The sequence below is a fragment of the Gallus gallus genome, chromosome 1, assembly GCF_016699485.2.
Source record: "Gallus gallus isolate bGalGal1 chromosome 1, bGalGal1.mat.broiler.GRCg7b, whole genome shotgun sequence".
NCBI lineage: Eukaryota > Metazoa > Chordata > Aves > Galliformes > Phasianidae > Gallus > Gallus gallus.
Genome location: NC_052532.1, coordinates 14,300,280 through 14,320,248, shown reverse-complemented (window position 1 = coordinate 14,320,248; position 19,969 = coordinate 14,300,280). Strand labels below are relative to the sequence as shown.

The 19,969-nt window shown below is 41.8% G+C and overlaps 1 protein-coding gene across 8 annotated transcripts in view; it reads left to right on the top strand.

Moving 5' to 3' along the window:
* Nucleotides 1-19,969, top strand: part of ATXN7L1 (ataxin 7 like 1) — a 110,293-nt gene that overhangs the window by 5,675 nt on the left and 84,649 nt on the right. For 3 of the 8 annotated variants that reach the window (XM_046901988.1, XM_015275781.4, XM_040656686.2), the window contains exon 1: nucleotides 3,756-5,856. The exons of 3 other annotated variants lie outside the window; for them this stretch is intronic. The gene's annotated coding sequence lies outside the window, so the exon portion shown is untranslated. Of the gene's footprint in view, nucleotides 1-3,755; nucleotides 5,857-19,969 lie in introns of those variants that run through there. 2 more of the 8 variants (XM_046901994.1, XM_046901985.1) reach the window with 1 other exon arrangement.

Below are 19,969 nucleotides of genomic sequence, written 5' to 3'. Positions count from 1 at the left end.
TATCTGACTCAATTCTTCTCCCCTTTTTTGGTTAGCTTCTGCAAGTAGAGTGGAGTGGCTCCAGGCTGTGGCTGTAGCCTCATTTAATGTGTCTTGAGGACTGCCTATGGAGGAGGAATGGAACCTTATGTATGATAGTGCCCAGAAATGCAGTGATAATTATAGTTCAGCTTTCAGAAGATAACTACGTAACTATGAAGCTAGAGCGTGTTCTTTAGCTCATCATCCTGCACCCGGGTAAAAAGGGCAGTGAGAATACTCTCTGATCAGATATTCAGTGTTTTGAATCAGGATTTTAATATATTAAAATGCATATCTAAAACTCTTGTTCTCTAAATGGCTTCTTCAAAAATTCTGATTTGGTTAGGTGACGTGTCTTGATGGAGTTCAGGAGATAGTTTTCCCAGTATTTGTCCAAGAGTTACTCTGAAGAGCTTAGTCCTCCTCTGGTTTGAGGTATGTCTTCTGTATATCAAGGGGGAAAGCACATGTGGTTTTCTGCCCGCTGACAGCACTGCCACTAGAAGTCTTGCTCTGACATTCCTTCTACTCACTGTAACTTATCACAGGACTTGAGAGCAAGGGAAATGACCCCAAATCCTGTTGTCATCACAGAAAGTGAAGTCACGTGTATGTAATTTTGTCTGAGAAGTACTGTTTCCTTATTGATCTCCCCCCTGTATGGGGTTAATAGTTCACAGATGAAATTCGGGTTTCCACTGTAAGGAGGAACTACGCAAGAATTGAACCATTGCCTCTCAGTTGGAGTAATTTCCTTGAAATGGGTCTTTTGTTCCTCAGTAATCAAAAATGGAGACATTATCAGGTTCTGTTTTACCTCTGGGGTGAAAGATGTTGGCCATTTAACCAGGGCCGAGGCACTTGAGATGGGAGCAGTGGAAGATCCTATGGGGAATGTGTTTAGACTACATTTTAAGTTATGGATCACTGGAGTACTGTGGGCAGAAGGCTTGAATTTCTGGTAGTCCCAGTAAAAGTTTAGATTTATAATGCTATGCGCACTACTAAGTAAGAGCACTTTCAGTGAAAGTAATATATACATATGAAAAGGAATCTGTAGTGTTTCTTAAGGAATTAATTCCACTCTAATATTAAATGCCATGACAACTTGTTACTAAGAATGATTTTTGAATAACTAGCAAAGAAGATGTTCAGTTTACATGGGTATGGATTAATGTTACTGGATCCCTCTGTCTTCACGCTTCTGCTTGGCAGAGATGCTCTTTGGCTTGTCCTTGAAAAAGCAGATTCAGGAGTTGATGCAGGGTGTCAGGTGAAGCTAGTAAGTTACATGCCAAAAGACCTGTGGCTAATGCTGTAGTGAAACAGTAAGGCTTATTGACAGAGATCTCTCAGCACGTCTGTAGGAAGAAGTCGTTGGTTCTTGTTCTGGGTGAGGAAGATAGACCCTGTGTGAGTATAATAATCCAATTTGTATCATAGTGCTTTGCAGCTATCTGAGCTAACTCAAGTTGAAGATGGAATCCAGCACTGTTACTTAGGACAGAAATGGGACAAAAGAAAACCAACTATGCATCATTTATCTCTTTTTTCCTTCTTTCTGGTCTACTTTCTGCAGTTGATTGTTGATGATTTTAAGGGAGTGCTATGTTATAATTGGTTGCATGGCTTATTAAAAGTTACACTTGAAAGCTGCTGATATTGTTGGTGGACTTTGTGATTGCTCTCAGTCTTGCACTCAACAGAATTAGAGATGTCTTCCTTTCTTCTGAGACGGTGTAATTATTATTCAGCAATTTCTTTTCATGTTTCAGTGTGTTATATTAATAATATAGACCTGAAGCACAACTTATCTTTCTCCTTGTACTCTTGATAGCACTAAGACTTTAGAATTGAGTCTTACTGAATTCTGCTGTTAATGATCATGTATGTACAAAATGTGTAGTGTCCGAGGAACAAAGATGTGTTCTTTCCCAGATCCAAAAGAGTGTGTCAGCCAGAAGTGGCAAAGAACTTGAAGACAGAAGTCGTAGATTCTGTATTACTGCTGGTACCAGTTTGTGCCTAGTGCAGTTTCTCTTAATCCCCAGGCTCCCCCTGAATCATGCGTAAAATGGAAGCAGTTGTATTGTGACAGAGCTGCATACAGCACACAGGGGGGTTAGGCTGGCTTCCTCTTCCGTTTGCTTGGAGTAGGTGCTCAGCAGAAGAGAGAGAAGAAGGGCTGAGGAAGAAACATTGAGATGTAAGAATGACTGTCAAAGGGTAGGAGTTCATAGCATTTGATTCTGTGTGGGGATCTTTGCTATGCTCTTTTCTTTGTTTTGTTTACATTTTTTTTTTTCTGTTACACAGCGTTTGATGTTTCTGACCAGTCACTCTTCCTTCTACTGCAGGGAGCCAGACATGAGAGGGGCAGGGACTCTGGGAACTGGAAGTTGTATTTGCACTGAGCAGTGCTGATATAAGAAATGTAAATTGCCACGTGTTCATCCTTGAATCTCTGATAGGTGTTCTGTCCTCAAGTCACCTTTTGGCTGGCCGTTTTGTGATTCTGCAGATCAGATCAATGGTCAGGTGAGAATTAGCATCTCCATTTATTTTTTTTAAGCTGCTTTTAGTCACACCTCATTGGGTTGGGATGCTACTGATTGTTTAGTTTAGAAAAGTTAGTTGGAGCCGTCCACCACAACAAGCACTGACAGATCCAAAACCTTTTTTGTTTGAGGCTGATAATGAAGTCAGCTGGAGGACCATGATCTGGATGAATGTAAGTAATTCATCTGTTACTGCCGTGATTAGGAAGGGAGAATTACTATTTGCAAGATCCTAATGCCAGCAGCCCCTTCAGGGACTAGACACTGCTGAGCATGGTAGCAGCACAGGAACAAAGGATGTGTGCATCTGCACATGTGTTTGTTGTGAAATCTTTGTGCTACAGAGAACTGATCTTTAATGCATGACAAAACAGGAGTTTTAGTATTGACAAACAAAGATGCTTCGTTGCTCAGCATGGTAGATGGTAGACATTGTACACTACTAGCCCAGTAAGCATATTTTTCTTAGAGCAGTGCAAGGAAAGCTTTCAGGTGATGTTTGAAGGGCAGTGAAGTAGTTTTGCAAGTGCTTAGAAGGTGTCTTTACTTGGGCGTGGAAGCTGAATCACAGAATTGTAGAGGTTGGAAGGGACCTCTAGACCTAATCAAGTCCAACCCCGTTGCCAAAGCAGGCTCTCTACCGCAGGTAGGAACCTGAATTAAAATACAGACTGGTTGTTGAAAACTTGGTAAATGGATACTGACATCATGAGCCAACTAGATATGTAGGCAAATGATGTCTTGGCAGGTAGGATGGGGACTGTATAGCTGAGATAAGGTAGGAACCTGAGAAGCAAAGGTGGATTCTTCCCAGTATTTGAAGTTGGGGGATTGTGCATAGACTAACATAGAGAGAGGAATGGTCAGCATCACTAAATGGAGAAAATAACTTTTGGAACAGTGTGAGTATGCAGGATAATGTTTGTTGAGACAAAAAAGAAGAAAATCTTACGAAGTATAATGAGGCAAAGGACAAATCTTCAGCTTTGGAGGTGTTGAAGAATTTTTTTCTTCAGATATTTATCCTTTTTCTTCAGATAAAGGATACAAGACAGGTGGAATCAGATACAGACAAAGCGTGAATGAATGGATTGAGAGAGAAGTCATTGTCAAAGATGACATCGTATTTCATATCTGAATGATGGAGAAGATGATGATGCTGTCCACAGTGATCAAGAGGGAAGTAGGGGGGGAAAAAAAAGAGGGTGGGAGAGGTGAGGTCTAAGTTCTGATCTATCTGTATTGAGCTGGAGCTGACAGCTTTTCAGTGACAAGAGGTGTCAGAAAGATAGGCTGAGATTTTTTGTTTAGACATTAATCTGCTCTGTTTGAGACCTGTGTCATAAGGAGCTGAGTGTGGGGATGAAATTCCCAAACAGAAAGGAAGTGCAAATGTTGTCACTCAGGAGTCCTAAGAGATGATGAAGTAGGAATAAGGAGCTTTTCAGTGACCTGCAAAGGAGTTGATATGGGGAGGAAGGGAAGTGGGAGAAAGCACAGTTGTAGAAATGAGGAAAGGAGAATTCTTTGAAAAGAGAAATGCATTTAATTTTAGTGAAAGACATGCGTGGGTTATGGAGGATAGGAGTGGTGATGTTGCAATAGTAAGTGGTTTCTAGATACTTTAGTGGAAATGTTTGCACTGCATTACAAGGTATAACTGAAGGGAGTCGGGGCTGGAGTCAGAGAGACATTGCAAGTGTAGTTTGCCATTAAACAGTTCATAATGAGCTCAGAGGTGAAAGGATAGAAAAAGAATCAGTGTAGTTAGAGAAGAAAGGGATCAGAGGTAGGCTTCCAAACAGAGGAAATACTGGTTGGCTGTCCAGCTGCTGTGTCAGAGCGAGAGTAGAAAGAGAAGTGGAGCAGAAAAACAGCAAAGGAAGAGTGAGGAATAGGGTGATGTGAGTGAGAATTTTGACATATGTGTTTCATATCTGTGGTATGAGGAAGAAGGGAGAGCTGTAAGGAAGGGAAGGGAAAGGGAGTGGGAAGGGGGAATGTGAAATGATTATTATTTTTTTTCTGGCTTTCTCGTGGAATAAATATTTGCATTCTATTGTAGAGAAAGAAATGGATACAAGAGAAAAGATTTGAGGAATGAGTCAAAAGTAGGAGGAGAAAAGGCTGAAATTGCAGGTGTGGGTTCAGCTCAACTGGAGGAATGGCACAGCTTAGTAAGCAGCAAGGAAAGAGGGAGAAAATGTGCAGTAACCTCATTTCCAGACTGGTTTCCTTTCCCACTGCAAATTCTAGGACAGACAGGAATAAAGCAAACGGAATGGTATTTAAAATAAGCATGGTTTCAGGGTTGATGGAGCTGAACCTCATCCTAGGAAGGAGAAAGCAGAACACATCAAAGGTAGAAGCTAAAAGAACAAAAAATTCTAGCGGTGTGAAAGAGGGTGGAGTCCAATGTAGTGGGAATAATGGGATGGGAATAACAAGCAGTGCTGGGAGAGTAAATTGCTGCCACTCAGAATATGCCGGGTCAGCCTTCGCATCAGGTTCTCAGCTGTAAGATTGTTGGAGTTGGCTGAGAGAGGACTATCGGGAATTTCTCCATACTGACTGCGCCATGCTTGAATCCATCACTTGCCTTTGAGAAAGATCAAAGCCTTTAAGAAGAGGAAGGTTCTGGAGCAATCAAAAGGCTGTCAGCTTTCTCCGGAAAGAGATGATTGTGACAACCACGACTTTGGCAGTAGAAGGCTTCTGTGCATCACTGACCGGTTTTATCATGCAACGTGTTAGACGGAGATAGAAACCAAGAAGCAAAGTACTTCTATCTGAGCAATTTTCTTCTTCATGGTGTGTCGTAAGTAGTTACACATCTACCTGAGCCATCTCATCATCTCTGAGTATCTCAGCTGGTACTAACTTGTGCTTCCTGCTTTCAGAGCACAGGCAAGACTGTATGATTACATTGTCAGGGATTGGGCCCAGGCTAACGTCATATTGTGCTGGGTGTATCTTCAGAGCTCTGGTAAACATGGGCTCTTGCTTGTCTTGCGGGGCAGAGTGAGCTTGTTGCTATGTACTATGGATAGGCATGCTTTATGATCCAGCACTTTTTTTTTTTTTTTTCCTGAGGAAGCAGGACTTAATGACTTCTGAGGTGTTAACATGGGAATGGCTGTCATTCCTGATACAGGCTACTCAGTGTTTAAGAAGTTAATCATGGGTTTTCACACCTCTTCAGTAGGTCTAAATACCTGTGTAAGGAAAGGAACAGGAAGAGAGTGCTAGAGGAAGAGTTGCCTGCTCCCACATGGAGGTAGGTCTGAGCTGATCTTTTGGCTTGGGAAGGTTTCATTCCTTACCTTGCCTCTTTCCCAAGCAGTTTTCGGCCTGTCCCTGCATGTTGTCAGTGTTCAGTCATCCCAGTGGTTCATAAACATCCCCTTGCAGGGTTACTGAGATTGAATTAGTGTTTGTAAAACGTCTTCGGATTCCCTATTCAAGGTCTCTTAAGGCCAGCGTTTTCGTGTGCTGTGGTTCATGTTTTTGTTTTATTTTTTGGCTTTATAGAAGACAGAGAAAATTTTGGGCAGGTATACTAAGAAACTGAAATCATGGCAATTCAGAAATTCAGGAAATTCAGGAAAAATTGGAGGAAAAAACTTGAAATTCTGGTGAACTGCATGTAGTTGGATTATTATTATTATTTTTGTAGACTCAATACATTCTGAATGGTACTTGGTTTAAGTTTTCTTCAGCTAATCTCATAACTCAAGGCACACTGGATGTGCATGTTACTGAGCTCTGTAGGTATTTAGACTCTGACAGAAGTAATACAGCTTTACATATTCTGGGGTTACATGTTCATCAGAAAAAAACTCTTCATGGCTGCATCTCTGAATGAGGGAATGCTGCTACAAAGTAGGTTTTTATGTGGCTTTTATTATTGTTTCCAGCTTTCAAGATACCTGTCGCTACCTTGATTGTTTTCCAAGTTTTTTGATAGAACAGAGCTATTGTAAAGTTTTATTGCTTTCCTGGCAGGTAAGAGTTTGTTCTGAATGTGAGGTTCTTGGATTCTTTTGAATTCCTTTTTTGTAAACATTTATTTGTAGGAGCTCTAAAAAAGTGTGCAACTTTTATGTTCAGGTGGTGTAAAATACGTAAAAGTAGTAGCTTTAAAAAATGCTAAGAGGTGGTCTTTATTTCAAACCTTAAAGTATACTTCAGATACAGCTGCGAGCAGTGTATGTTGTAAAGATAAATATCTGTGAATGTTGAAAAATTGCATGTTTGCAGCTATTTTAAGGAGGAATTTGAAGGGGTTAGAGAATTCATTTGTCGATGTGGAAGAAGGAGGCATCAAAGCTCATAGCATAGCACCCAGGAAAGACATGTACAGAACAGATCTCTAATGAAAGTATGTTACTTGTAGGAGTAATCTCCCCTTTTCTCTGAATACTGTTTTAGTGTAGTGGAACTTGAAAGTGAAACTGATTGTAATTGTCGAACTGCAAAAAGGACGTAAATACTGAAAGACAGATCTTCCTTAAATCTGTTCCCTAAACATGCCCCCTATTCTCTAAGTACTTAAACATTCCTTTTTTATTATTATTATTATTAGTCATCAGCCTCATCTGTTCTCTTGTATCCTGCCCTAGTTTTTATATTAGCCCAAAACTGAAGAGAAACTACCACAGCGTGCAATAATATTTCTTATTCTTTCATACTCTGCTGTCTTCTTCTGGACAAGTTCTTTTATGTCCATTTATTTATGTGTTATGGGAGTAGAGGCTAAATGAGATACGAAATTCTAAGTAGCTCTGACTCTTGGTGTGGGCTTTCATCCTTAGAGTTGACTCTCTTGTGTCCAAATTGCTCTGAAGTTTGAGTTTATTTCAGGAGAACCCCTTAAATGTGAGCTTTTCGTGGCAAATTTTGGAAGTGCCCTGTGGAAGCGTTGAGTGCAACAAGAACGGTATGCAGAACGTTCTTCGTTTTAATTCTGTGAGGCTATGAGAGAGACTTTCCCTGTGTTCAAAATCACGTGTTAAAGCTTTTAGTAATAATCAAGACAGTGTGAGCATATCTAGAGGAAGGATATGAAATGTGATTTGTGCCTGCGGCGTTACCTATCGCTGCAGTGAGGCAGAGGGACCGAATGAATAGGAAGAAATCATGAGAATAAACAAGTTGACTACTGATAACGTTTATGTATCACCTTTCCCTGGAAAATGACCCAAAGTGTTCTGCTGGCTACGTGCAGAAATTAATCCGTTTGTCACTGAAATGGGGAACTGTGAATGCAAATATGGCTGCTGTTGACAGTCTAATCCTACCTGCCCTGGAATTAAATGAAAGAAAGCTGAAAACCTTCTGTATACTGATAGGGTGTAATCCAGTCCCCACTGAAATATTTCATTGCATGATGATTCAGAAGGGGAAGTAACAATGTCTTATTTCTAGATTACTATGTGAATGCAGGTACGTAGTTTTATTTGTCTGTTTTTTAACAAATAGAAAGGCAAAACGCTTTTAGACCAAATCACGTTACCTTTCCTTGTCAGAGGTTGCAGCATACTTCGCTGGCAAGCATCACGTTTACCAAGTTCCAAAAGATGATGCTCCTATTGTCACCAAATTTTGCTTATTACAGTTAAGCAGTAATCAAGGAGAGCCATGTTTTGAAATACAGTAGTAGGGCTAATCTTTCTTCCAAAGAATAGTTACCTGAACAACACTTAAGAGAACAAGTCAGTTATTGTTAGGGTGTGGGGAAACAGGGTCCTTTACTGTATTTTAGCAACTCACCATGAGCACCAGTGTGGTCATCCTAGCTACTTTGTGTCTGTTGGATTATTATTATTTTTTTTTTTTAATCCAAGATAAAGGGAGAAACTACATGGTGACCCAATAATAACTGAAGATTGTAACTGGCAATTAGTTTTTACTACATGGGTTGACTTATAACATTAGCAAATCCTCCATGGCCAGCCTGCCGATCTGCCCTTTGTCTGGTAGAACGTTGCCTCAAGCCTGAAGCAATCTTTTGTTATGCCCACTTGATTTTGCTTAGCAAAAATTCTACCATGGCCACCTGGTACCTCAAGAGGTGAATATACAGGGGAATGTTAGAATGTTATCGTGCAAAATAGACTGGAAGTGGTGAGATTATTAAAGGAAATAGCTATTTAAGGAGGTGCCTTTACATTAGGTAACTGTTGCATGATTGCGACAGAATGTTTTTCTCTGCAGTTTTTCCCTTGTAAGATCTAAGTACTGAATTCTTACATTGTATCATATGTAGAGCTTTTACAGTTAAGGTTAAAAAGAAAAAAACAAACCACGACATTTTTCTGTACAACAAACGGAAGCAAATTTGGTCGTGGTTCATTCTGGATTTGTTGTGTTAGAAGGAACTTTAGAATACAAGGAGGGAAGGAAGCATTACTCTAGAAGGTAGATTAATTTAAGTGTGTGGCCTTTGCGGAGAGCTGGAAGTGCATGACAGGGAAATCTAGCAGTAAGGAGGTGCATACTGCTACTTTCTGAACAGCTTTACTGAGATACTGTGTGTCAGTTCTGATGTGCATGCTGTAAAAAGGTGTTGGAAAAACTAGAAGGAGTTCAGAAAAATCTACATTAATTTGAGGTCTGGATAATCAGCTTTAGAATGGAAGATTTAAGAAGCTCAATCTATTTAGTTTATCAACAGACGGTAGAGGCTACCTGATAAGTCCGTAAGTACTTAGACAGGGCGAAGGTATCTGTCAGTTAGATGGTTCTTTGTCAGCGAGATTAAGGGGATTCTCAAGGCTGAAAGCTGAAGCTAGATCAGTGCAGACTAGAAGCGAGGTGCAGTTTTCTAATGATACAATTAAAAAGGAACAGCTTATCAAGCGATGTAGTAGACTCTCCATTGCACAAAGTCCATGCATGAGGCCCCGGTGCTTTCCTGGGAAGCACCTGCTTTAGCCAGCCAAGAATCTTGGATTTAAAACTAGAATAAGATGGTGACATTCTGTAACCAGTCTTAATGTAGAGATTTAGTCTAAATCATAAGGAAGCTTTTTCTTCTTCCCTTCTTTAAAACTTCGTATGTGTTAAATGCTTCTTCTGGTGAAGTTCATGTAGAAGATAAGGTGATCCAAGCAAGAAGTTTTCTACAGGAATGGGTGAGAGAGGACTGTCCCTTAACAACAGGCGAAAGAGGAAGTAACGCTTTCCATTCTCCTTTTTTACTTTCCCGATAGTCAAAAACACAAATATGCCTCCATCTTTTAGTTCTAAGAAAAACTTAATCTTTAACAAAACGACTGTTAGCCTTTCTAGAAGCATTGCAGATAGCTGTTGTGCCTTCTCGCTGGAGTGCATACAACTGACAGCTGGGCCTGAAGGTCTTTGGCTTTGCTTTGTTTGGAAAACAGCCTTTGTTAGCATGCTTTTTCTGGTGTTGTTTTCTTGTCCACAGATTTATATGGGCATGGCAGGTCAATCTTTATGGTGATGTAAGAGGCTCTGTAATTTCTAGCTATCTACATGAGGGCTCTTTGTGTCCTGGTTTTGCAGAAGAAGTAGTAGGAATCCTTGGAAGGACTTCAGTGCTTAAATCATTTCCCTGTCTGCGATAAAGTCAGGGATTAGCCAGTCTGAGTGAAAACATCAGTCAGTGCTGATCTGAGGTACTGTGCAACTTAGATGAGCTGAGTGGAGTTAAAGGCAGCACCTAGCCTGCTTTGGGTGCAGACACTCTTACTGAGGTTTCCTCAGCCTCAGGGCTTCTGAATCTCCTGTAAGCAGAGTACACAAAAATAGGTGGCGAGCAAATGTGCTAGAGCTCAGACTTAGCAGTTCTCCTCCCTTACCCCCTCACTAGTATTGCTGCCTCCACAAATGTGTAAAATAAGACCACATGAATTGGGGCTCTAGAAAAGAAAAAAGGTTTCTGGGCCTGCACACTCAACAAAAAAAAAAAAAAAGGATTTCAGGGCTGTGGGGATTTCGACACTTTGTCTCCTGCAGTTGTGGAAATGGTAAAATCAAATTGTGAACTGAGAAATGGGGTTTGCTCCAAACGTGTATGTGTGCATTCTGTTTTAGGGCCACATGAATTCTCTGTGCTTGAGCACAAACTCTTTCCAGTGGGGAATGTACAGGACTGTACCTTTCCTGTGCTACCTTGTAGCTGTACTGTGATTTTCCTCTATTCCTTGCTGCTACTTGTGACAAGGTGATGTAACTTGGCAGGTCCCTGATCTGCCAGCTCTTAGCTGAGTAACTGTGGAACATTTAGAAGTTTATACTCTGTTGGCATGTAGGGAGGCAAACTGAATGTTTGGGCTGAATATTGCTGTCGTGATCTCCTCATCATATAGGTTCCTCTATCCACGTTTTATCAGACGTTGGATTAAGTGCTGCAAATGTCTGTAATAGTCAACAAACTCATTTGAGAGGTGCTTCACTGAGTAGTGACAGGTACTTGTCCAATGGTTGCATTAACTAATTCTAAAGAACACAATTTCAGTATTCTGTAAAGATAGTTTGGAGCCCAATAGGTTGGAACTTGTCTTTTTCCAGAGTTTTTTTTTATGGTTATTGTCCCCCCCTGTGCAAGTGGAGTTCTTAATGTTACTGGGACTTTTATGACAAGATAGTTGTTTTCTTAGAGGTGAACTCAAAACAATGTATGAAGGTAGTCTTTATGATGCTAGTGTGTATTTCTCTTGTGCTGCTTTTCGTATCTGAAATATCTGAACCAGATATGACAACCTTGTTGAGGAAATTTCAGCCTTTCAGTACTTAATGTGCACTTACAAAAAAGATGGAGGGTGAAAAAAACAAGCCACATGGGCAGATAGCGATAGGACAAGGGGGAACAGTTCTAAACTAAAAGAAGGGAGATTCAGATTGGTTGTTAGGAGGAAATTCTTTACTCAGAGCGGGATGGAGCCCTGTCACAGATTGCCCAGAGAAGCTGTGGATGTGCCATCCCTTGAGGCACTCGAGCTCTGGGCAGCCTGATCTGGTGGGTGGTAAACTCCCTCGGCAGGGGGTTGGAACTGAGTGGGCTTTAAGGTCCCTTCCAATCCATTCTGTAATTTTTAAGCCAGGATCTGCTCTGCAGAATGCCAACAATCGTGCTAAGATTAAGCATATGTTTGGTGTGCTTAACGTTCCCAACATCGTTTAGTCCATACCTGTGTTCCGGTGAGCTGCATGTGAGATTGTGGCAAATACAAAACTGAAAGATGATACTTACTTTGACATAAAGCACTGAAAGGGTTAATTTCTAATGTGAAAGCAGGAGTACAGGAAGGGGGCCGATATTGTGCAGTGGAGAGAGACTTGTGGAAATGGGAGGAGGCAGTCAGATAAACTTATTTCATCTGCAAAGTGTGACCAGCCAATGCTGGTATGATGATCTGTGTGTTAGGCAGGTCTCACTTGCTGTTGCTGTCAGATACAGGCCTGCAAATGTGTGCAAGCCATACTGTACTGTATAAGGCTCAAAGCTTCCTTGCAGGTGGTGTTTCTCGTAGCTGTTAATCAAGCTGGAAGGTAACAGCTTCAAAGCTCTTATTTCTCATTTTACTTCCACAGAAAAAAAAGGTAAATGTTTAAAAAATAAATAGCAATCTCAGAGTAATGTATAGCCTACAGTGACACCAATCTGTTCTGGGTGCTTGCTCAGCATTTTGTGTCAGTGTCCTGCCTAACAAAAGCCAGGGCATCTTGAACCATGCATTTCCATCTGATGGCTATTGCTTAAGAAGAAGGCCTTCCTCGCTTTCCTACTCCCCTTACCAAAATGTTGTGATGTATTTCTGCAGGAGACAGCTGACTGCAGACAGCAGGGCTTCATCCCAAAAAGCAGCGCTGTGAAGGAGCTCATTAACTCCTGCTAACAGTGAGTGCTCAGCATGGCACCCACACAGAGAGCTACACCTCTGAGGAGGAAAAACGGCTTTCAGGATCCAGTTAAGCTTCTGGATGCTATAGACAGGGTAGGGTCTGCAGTGTGGAACCATGGAACTGAAACGCTTCGTGCTGATGCAGGAGCTTAGGGATGCAAAGAGCTAGAGCACAAATCTGACAGTAGAATCAGGCCATCTTTTAAATTGTATGCTGGCTAAATGAGCCTGTCCTTGCTCACCCTGTGAGCTTTTTCATCTGTTTTCTCCCCCACCCTGCTGAGGAGGAGGAGTGAGAGAGCAGCTGTGTAGTGCTTGGCTACCACCAATGTTAACCACTACAGCTGCCAATGTGATGCACATACACACTGCAGTCTGAAAAAGATAGGAAGTGTGCAAAAATGTTAGCAAGAACAAGGTGAAGGATGGCACTGCAGCATTAGCATTTTTACATGCTGAAATTCTGCAGGTGATTTACAAGAGACATCCTAAAAATGCATGTGTATACTTACATATATTTAGAAAATTCTCTGCAATCAGATTTCGGATTTTGAGATTTTTTTCCTTAAAGTATCTGTTGACTCAAAGTGCCACTCTTTTCAAGCATCAGTTATATTCCTTTGTGCACACTTCTAGGGTGTGTGCTGGGGGTCTTTTGCCAAAATGAAAGCTGCTTTTCATTTGTGATATATTGGAAAACATTTATAGAATCATTAAGGGTGGAAAAGATCACTAAGACCTCCTGGTCCAACTGCTAACCCATCCCCACCATGCCCACTAACCCATGTCCCTCAGTGCCACATCTCCATGTTTCTTGAGCACCTCCAGGGGCAGTGACTCCACCACCTCCCTGGGCAGCCTGTGCCAGAGCCTTACCACTCTTGCTGAGAAGAAATTTTTACTAACATCCAACCTGAACCTCCTTTGGAATAACTTAAGGCCGTTCCCTCTCGTCCTGTCACTGTTACCTGGGAGCAGAGGCTAAACCCCACCTCTCCACAACCTCCTTTCAGGCAATTGTAGAGAGCAATAAGGCCTCCCCTGAGCCTCCTCTTCTCCAGACTGACCCATCCCAGTTCCCTCAGCCGCTCCCCATCACACCTGTGCTCCACACCCCTCACCAGCTTTGTTGCCCTTCTCTGGACACACTCCAGGGCCTCCGTGTCTTTCTTGTAGTGAGGGGCCCAAAACTGAACACAGCACTCGAGGTGCGGCCTCACCAGCACTGAACTCAGAGGAAATGTCACCTCCCTGCTTCTGCTGGCTGTAGTATTTCTGATATTTCTGATTCTGATTTCCGATGGGGTTTTTTGTTTTGTTTTGTTTTGCTATTCGTGCATTAATAATTTGAAAAACTACATACAAAACTTCCACGTGAATACTGCTTTCAAGGAAGCCTAGCGCTTAAATAGTGCTCGCTACCAGTATCCAATACACGGTCTTTTGCCGGTGTGGGGAGCAGCTTGCCCTTGTCTACATTAACATCCAGACTATTTTCTGCCCCGATCAGCTGATCTGTGATTGACATCTGCTGTCAATGAGAGATTGCTGATGGGCCTCCCTGTGTCAGGTCTTTCCCCTGCGGCCTGGGGGCTGTGTGTCTGGCTGGGCATGTGTCACTTTCATTTGGCGTTACTGTTTTGCTTTTCTCTGCTTATCACTTCCTCCAGGAGTGGAGTAGTAAATAGAGAGAAAGGGGTCCAGGACATCAGGTCCCATTGTAATAAAATACCTAGAGTCTGGAGGCCTTCTGTAAAGGCAAATTAGATAAACATGATGCTTCTGCATTCAGACTGTATAGCGTTCCTTTAAGGATATTGTTTTCATTTTGGTTTGGCTAGCGGTTTACCCTTTCAGAACCAAGGAACACAACTTTAAGGCTTTAGTAACACACTTGTCTAAAGCACTTGGCAGGCTGTTAATAAATTAAGCCTCTCAAGCTTTCTGTGACACTTCACAGATGGAGAAACAGAAACAGAGAGGCCAAATGACTTGCTCCAAACATGTAGGAGAAATCTCCAGTGCTGTTGCTAGAGTGCTTTAGATGTGCTTTCATTTGGAGATTGTATGAGAGTGGAGTGAGCAAAAAGATTGCTCCTAATTGCAGCATGTAGCACATTTCAACAACGTTCCTAAAGGACTTACACCTTGCTGTTTATGCAGTGTAGCTGGTTGTGTCTGTATGGAGGCTACATCCCACTTTGCCTGACTTTGCACAGCTGCTGGTACTGTCACAAAGAGCAAGGTAACGGAGGGTCAGGTTTGTATATAGGTACTTGGAGGCTGAGACCAGCCACAGTGTGATACTGTCTGCTGCTGGCAGGTGGTTGTGTTTTAATTCTTCCTTTGTTTACAGAGACAGAAACGTCTTTTCTGTATCTTTTATGAAGTGGGATATCGTATGGAAGAGTATACGTGTGGTCAAACAGAGCTGGGTACCTGGCAGAACCCAGGCAAACACTGGCAAACCTTCCTTTGTATAGTGTTAATTATACAAGAGCGTATATGGACTGTGCTGTATCGTTGATGTTTAACCTCTATATTGAAGCCTGGGAGAGTTTAAATTTGTGGCTTTTTTCCTCAGTTTCCTCCAAGCAGCTGGCAGAGCAGCAATTTGTTGTCACTGACGATGCTCAGCAGCTTGAAGGTGGATTTCCTTCATTTTGTGGCATATCAGCTTGGTATTTTCTTTTTACAAGAGCAACCTGACTTGGAATGCTGCTATGGGGCTGATTAATTCAGGGAGCCTTGCTGCAACAAGGAAGGTGGTGATGGAGATGATACCTAGTTTTATCTGTTTTTGAGTTTCCTCTGACATTTTCTGACACAGCGTTGCTTCTGTCAGAGGGTTTGGGCAGATGTAAGGGGATGGAGGGCTGGAGGTGAGAGGGAATTACCTGGAGAAGAAGGGCAGGGATGAGAGGACGGGGCAATTTGGCGCTGTGGTGGAGTTCTGGGAGCAGATCTTCTGAAGCTGCTGGGAATGTGTCCTGGCCAGTTATTTGCCCTCTTGCCTAATTTGGTTTACATGTAAGCGCTTCAGCTACCACCTAATGGGAATACTGCAGGAGCCTGCAAATTGCCAGAATCTGCTTGACAGGATCAAGAAGTGTGGTAAATGATTAAGCATCTGTTTACTCAGTGTCCCGAGTTGGGATGGTGTCTGAGCTACTGATGGCTTCCAGTTCCCTTGGAATGTGTGCTCAGTGCTCTGTGTGACAAAGTAGAGGGCAAAGTTTCATTAACAGCTGGATAGCTTCCACAGCGAATGACGTTGATCACCTCAGGCATCCAGAAACTTGTAAGAAAAGTTGTAAATTCTTATTGCTTTGGAAATGATGAAGTTTCTTTCTCATTTATGCTTGGAGGCTTTAAAGTCTGTAAGCCTTCTGAATGTATATGAGAGGCATGCAGACAGATGGATGTGTGTCGCTAAGGAGATATCTGTGTCCTGGTAGAGAGATGTCGTGATGATGATGATACAGTAAACCAGTCATTAAAATAGAAGTTTGGGTCTTTGTGCCTTTTGTTCTTTATTAAAGTGAAGTGTGATTTCAGTGAGAGAAATAACGGCTGATGATTGAACTGGAATGAATAGTCATATATTATTTATATATATATATTATTTTTCTAAATGCTGTATATATTTGAAATACTTTTTGCAAAGAAGCGTTATTTGGGAGGACTGCTTCTATTATTTTTTTTTTTGTGAAACCTCTCTTTTTGGTGAAATTTTAGCGGAGATCATTATTATTCACAGTTTCATCAATGGTTTTGCAACAAGTTTGACATTTTGTAATAGTCTGTTCCCACAGAGGAATAAAAGTCCTTGTAAGGTTATTGAAACATGCAGTTGTAAAGTGCTCATGAATTACCTTGGAATGTAAACAGTGATTCTAAGCTAGCTACGATTATGTTATTTCAGTAATAATTGGGGCACGTTTGATAATTAACTGGGCATGATTGAGTAATAGGGATTTTTTTTTAAGCTATTATATATTTTCATATAGCCTTTCTTCTTTTTCTGTGACAAGAGAAGGTGACATCAGTTACTTTCTGCCAGCTATACCATTGATACTGAACCTCAATAAACTAATTTTGTCTGTAATATGGGCCAAGTGTTCAGTTGCTGAGCTGGAGGTGGTGGGTAGCTACAGTATTCTCCTCACTGTAAAACAGAGCTCTTGGGTGGAACTGGATCATCTCGCTTCATGCGCAGTTATAGGCTAAGATCTTGAATATGAGAATAGGTCTTAGTTATCCCCACATTTTCCATTGAAATTGTGTATTGTAGTTGAATTTAGTAGCTGATGCCTTTGATAATGCTGACCATAAAATTCAGTTGGTGCATGAAATGCAAACTGCTAATCACAATTCTACTCCTTTGTCATTGAAGTGGAAGCAAGTTGTTGTTTGAAGAGTGAAGAGTTTAGGATGGTTTAGTCAGGAGAAACAAATACTCTGTTATTCACTAATGAAAAACAGAGGTAAGATAAGAACTACGTTGTGAACATGCAGTAACATTACAAGATTTTTTTAATAGTTGAAGTGATATTCCAAGTATTCTTCCAACAAGTATTGCAAATGTTGGAAATGAGTAATAAAGCTATTTGTTAAAACACTAAATTAATACATTAAATCAGCAAATAAATTTATAGTTGCAGCATCCAGACTGCCTCGACTTTCTTGTACAGTCATACAATAATTATGCATCCTGGTAACTTATGAAGAGTGTTTGCTTCCACACAGTGGATTTTACAGCTCTTTGTGGCTTTTTTCTTTGCTGAAACATGTTGTTTTAATCAAAATGAAGAGTTCGGTTTTATAAACTGTACAGATTCTTGGTTCTTTAATGCTTACAATTGAAACGAGACTTAACATGTGGCCATTTGCCTCTGTTTATGTACCAAATGATGTACTCCACTTGAACTTGGAGACTTAAAATAACAAATGTACTTTGAGGTATGAAGCCGGTTCAGGATTCTTCAGACTGCGACAGAAGTATTTTCCCATGGTGAAAATGATGTCTCATGCTGTTCAGATGCAGAGTTCAGCAGCACACTCATGTCTGTCAGATGGGAGATTCAGAACGAAGGTGTGCATTGGTAGCTTGGAGGTGGTGTGTGATACCCCAAATAAGCACACCACAGGTGTGTGTGGTCTTTCTGGTACTGTGCTGATGTCAGTGCATACTGTGATTTCTAAGCTCGGGCATTTACCCTCCTTAACAGAAAGAATTTCACAGCCTCTTTTGGTTAGGGTAATGATTCTGTCTGTGGCTACATTCATTTACCCTTTATTAGATCCATAGACCACTGCTGATCCCAGCTGCTGCCAGTATGCCTGAGACCAGTGACTGCAGGTCTGGTGCTGTGTTGGGATCCAGTGGATCCCTTGCGATATGTGTGTGTCCCCTTTACACCAAAGCAGCTCCAGCTCACACGAGCAGCTGTGGAGTTTGCTTCTGATCTTCCACGTCGATCCTCTTGGAGATCGTGCACACTCTGCAGGCAGGTGTCTGCTTTGTGGCTGTGACACCATGGGTAGGCTACGTGCTGTTTGTTTCAGAAGCTGAATTTTGTTCATCTGGGTCTTTTGGAAAAGAACTAATACCAGTATTTGTTGGGTTTTTTTTTTTTTTTTTTTTTTGTTTTTGTTTTTGTTTTTTTTCCTAGATAGAATGTGATGATAGGAGTTAGCTGCCACTTATGCCTTTGTAATTATCATGTAAACTTGTAGATGAGGTGTTAACATATATTAAGGTGCATATAATACTTGTTTTCGTGCATGGTGCTTTTCATCAATAAATTTGAAAGTGATTAATTACAAGTTACCATCCTCCTGATGTATGGAGAAAGCAACACTAAGAATGCAAGAAATTTGGCTAACAGTTTTCCCAGTAGGCTGGTAAAAGAATGCAGGGTTTGGCTCTGGCCCTGTCTGTTGTCCTGTGTGTTGGATTGCATTTCTAACAGTCCTGCAAGGACCACATTGCTACAATAAACAAGGGGTAGGTTTGCTCCTTGTAATAATTTGGAGGATGTTTTTATTTAATGGAATTAGTGAAAAGGTCTCGTGTGATCTCTGTCCGTGGACCTTGGGGATATTTGTTGCTTTACAATGGCAGAGTATGTCTGAAGTCCACGAGAGAAGGTGGTGTACCTTTCTTTGCTACCTCCTTTCTCTCATCTAGCTAAGGTGCTGTCACTGCTGAAGTCAGGTGAGAGCCAGAGAACTGGGAGTGGCTGTGAAGCTGTCTCATGGACTGGATCTAGGAGACCTCTTGTTCCAGTATTACTAGATCTAGGTAAATTGGGGAATACCAGGAGGCATGGTACACTTGCAGAAACACTAAATAAGTGGATCCTAGACATAGGAGGAATTAATCTTTAAATAGACCTACTTTGACAGGTTTTTTTAATACTGTTGCAGAGCTAGCACAACACTGTAATGAAGGATTAAGTAAACAAATAACCCCTTTGCTGCACCCAGTCCTGTAGTGCTGGCAGGGAGATTCCTTCTGAGTGAAACTGACAGGCCTCACACCACAGCGTAAGTAGTGCTAAGTGGTCTGTTCATTCCAGCTAGCTGTTAGGAGGATGAGCAGAACATGGAAAACTGGTGCTGGTGAAAGTAGGGCTGCTGGGACCAGACCACGCCAGCAAATATTGTTGCTGACCTTTCACAAGTTCACACTGACAAACTGAGACAGTCACTGAGCAGAGCTGTTTTCAGCAGCTTACTTCTAACCTCTGTACTGGTTTCTTGTGTGTGCTCCTGGAATGGTGTTAGCTCCCAGGTAAAAATGGCTGAGCCCTTGAAGAATCATAGAGCTGTTACAGTTGAAAGGGACCTTTAAAGGTCGTCTGGTCTAACCCCTCTGCAACAAACAGGGATGTCTACATCTTGACCAGGTGCTCAGAGCCCCCTCTAGCCTGACCTTGAATGTCTCCAGGAACGGGACATCCATCACCTCTCTGGACAGCCTGTTCCAGTGCTTCTAGAACAGTGTTCTGGTATTCTACCCTTACTGTTTAAAACAAACAAACAAACCTTTTTCCTTATATTTGGTTGTTTGTTTTTTTTTCAATGTGAGAATATCACACTCATTGCATAGGTCTCCCTGGAGCCTTTTCTTCTCCAGGATGAACAGCCCCAGCTCTCTCGTCCTGTACTTGCAGGGGAGGCGTTCCATCCCTTGGATCATTTTTGTGGCCCTTTTCTGGATAGGCTCCAATGGGTCTGTGTCTCTCCTGCACTGAAGACTCCCGATCTGTATGCAGTACTCCAAGTGAGGGCAGAGCAGAGGGGCAGGACCGCCTCCCTCGCCCTGCTGGCCACGCTGCTTTTGATGCAGCCCAGGATACGGTTGGCTTTTGTTTACAGGGGCACACTGCTGGCTCATGTCCAACTCACCATCCACCGATACCCCCAGGTCCTTATATGGTGACCTTGTTCAGATGTCAGTTGCAGTGCAGCTGCTGTCATGTACGCACTGTGAGGAAGTGCATGATGAAG